Source organism: Pteropus alecto, unplaced genomic scaffold (assembly GCF_000325575.1).
Source record: "Pteropus alecto unplaced genomic scaffold, ASM32557v1 scaffold7, whole genome shotgun sequence".
Lineage (NCBI taxonomy): Eukaryota > Metazoa > Chordata > Mammalia > Chiroptera > Pteropodidae > Pteropus > Pteropus alecto.
The window spans coordinates 2,221,707-2,224,022 of record NW_006494614.1 but is presented as its reverse complement, the minus strand read 5'-3'; the positions used below and the strand labels follow the sequence as shown (position 1 = coordinate 2,224,022).

The 2,316-nt window shown below is 40.2% G+C and overlaps 1 pseudogene; it reads right to left on the bottom strand.

Annotated features, from left to right (window-relative positions):
• Nucleotides 1–1,168: 1,168 nt before the first annotated feature.
• LOC112474824 lies at nt 1,169–1,287 on the bottom strand (annotated as a pseudogene).
• Nucleotides 1,288–2,316: the final 1,029 nt, after the last annotated feature.

Here is a 2,316-nt window from a genome sequence, read left to right as displayed (position 1 = left end):
GGATGACTCAACTGAATTATTGGCTGTAAAATAGTCAGCACATAATGTATGGCTGCCAATGCCCTGGGAAAAGACACATATAAAAACTACATCAAGATATAATCAAGTAAGATTAGGAGAGTAATTAAAGTAATTAGGGTATATTTATATGAAACTTAATGTTGCCATTAAAAATTATGTTTAGGAAGAATATTGATGGCACAGTAACTGTTCATATGCTTCCTAGCCAAGTGATCTTGGACACATTATTTAAGTTTCTTTGCCTCTGTTTCCTCATCTGTAAGTGGAAATAACACCATCATATTTTATTAGTTTTAAGACGCATGTTTTCTCACATTTTAACATCTCTGAAAAAAAAATCGTAATTTATGGGGACTTACAATTAGTTGATAGTATTTTTCTTTATTTCTTATTATATGTAAAACAATGATGCATCTTAGACTGCCTCGCATCTTAGTTTTGATGAAAAGGGAGGACCTACTGCATTAGATTGTTGTGTGAATTAAAAGAGTTCATATAGATGAAAATTTTAAACTGCCTCACAAGGGGCAAGCACTCAAAAAAATCTGTTATTATAACTGTTACCAAATTGGAGCTCCTTCTGCACACAGGTGCTCACCTTGACATAAATGGTCAACTGCCTGCTGGAGAGAGGTGAGCAACACTGACAGGTGATCCCAACCGGAACAAACATACTCCTCTCTTCACTCCTCTCTTCATTTTGGTGCCTGGACTTCACATCATCCTTCCCTTTCCCTCCACAAGAGCAAGGCTCCTCAACTCTGGCTGCACAGAGGAATCACTTCTTAAAATGCCATCGCCTGGGACACCACCACCACTCCCAAACATACATACACACACACACACACACACACACACACACACACACACACACACACTGCTTTAACTGCTCTGGGATAAGCCCCTGACATTTGGGATTTTTTTTTTTTTTTTTTTTTTTTTTCTTAGAAAACTTTTGGTTACCCCACCAGTTTAGGGCCTTTTAGTCAGATGGCTAAGGACAAGAACCATCTGATTTCATTTGTGGAATTTATTTACTTATTTAAAAGAATATTTTAGGCAAGGCAACCCTTGGTTGACCCCACAGATTGCAAGGACCTTGTCAGTTTACAATCCCTTATTTATTTTTATTTATTTATTTTATTTACGCCTACAGCACCTGGTCTTCCTAGATGGTCTCCCATTCAAGTAGTAACCAGGCCCAACCCTGCTTAGCTTCCAAGATCAGACGGGATCCGGCTCGTTCAGGGTAGCATGGCTATAGATCATTTGGATGTTTAAAAGCTCCTTAGGTGATTCTGATGTGCACTCAAGTTGGAAAACCACTGTACTAAATTTCAAGGTCTTTGAGACTAAAGGCCTTTCTAGGAAGAAAACCAGCATAGCAGCACAGTTAATGTCCTGGAGTCAGCCAAGCCTGGGTTTCAATTCCTGTTCCTCCCACCTAACCAGCTAAGTGATAAATTGCTAGACTTCTCACAGTCCCAATTTCTTCATCTGCAAATTGGGAATAATATCTAATTCAGAGGATTGTTCACAGGATTCATGAAATGTCATGAAATGAGCTGAACATATGCATTTACTAAATAAATTGTCATTATTAGTGTCATTTCTTGGTCCTTCTAGCATCTACGCAGTGACTTGCCAGTGGAAGTATTTAATAAATATTTGTTATTTTGAATTGGAGGCTATAGAAAGCCCCTCTCTTAATAAAAATGAGAGAGAAGGGCACAGAGAAGAGATGATCAAAGGATGCTGGGTTAGAGCCAATCTCACAATTGCGCCTAGGCCTGTCTGTGCTTCACACAGTGGGAACACAGGAATAATCACACTCCATTCGCTGACAGGGCAACATTCCTCAAGATGACCACTGAGGGAAAGACCTCTGCCCTCCAGACATCCCAGCCGTGTTCAGTCTCCTCTGTAGGTAAATGAGCAACTGAATAGCGTCTGATAATTTGGTCAGAAGCACAATCTGAAGGATGTTTCAGAACAAGGGAAGTTGAAACAAAAAATAATCTATAAATACTGTGCTAAATGCAGAGCTGTGATGTTCCTAGCCTTAGGAGTAAACCCTGACCTTGAAAGCTTAGTGGAAAGAAGGCCCCAGTCTCCACAGACCTCCCCATCCTACATGCCTGCACCAGGGAACCACCAGCCAGGACTTGCTACACTTCAACAATAAGCTGTGCTAACAAGGATACCTGGGAAACTTGCAAAAGAAAGCTACACAGGGAAATGAAACCCAGGTCCCATTCTCCCATTCCTCCCATCAGCATCAAATTTTTATTTCTT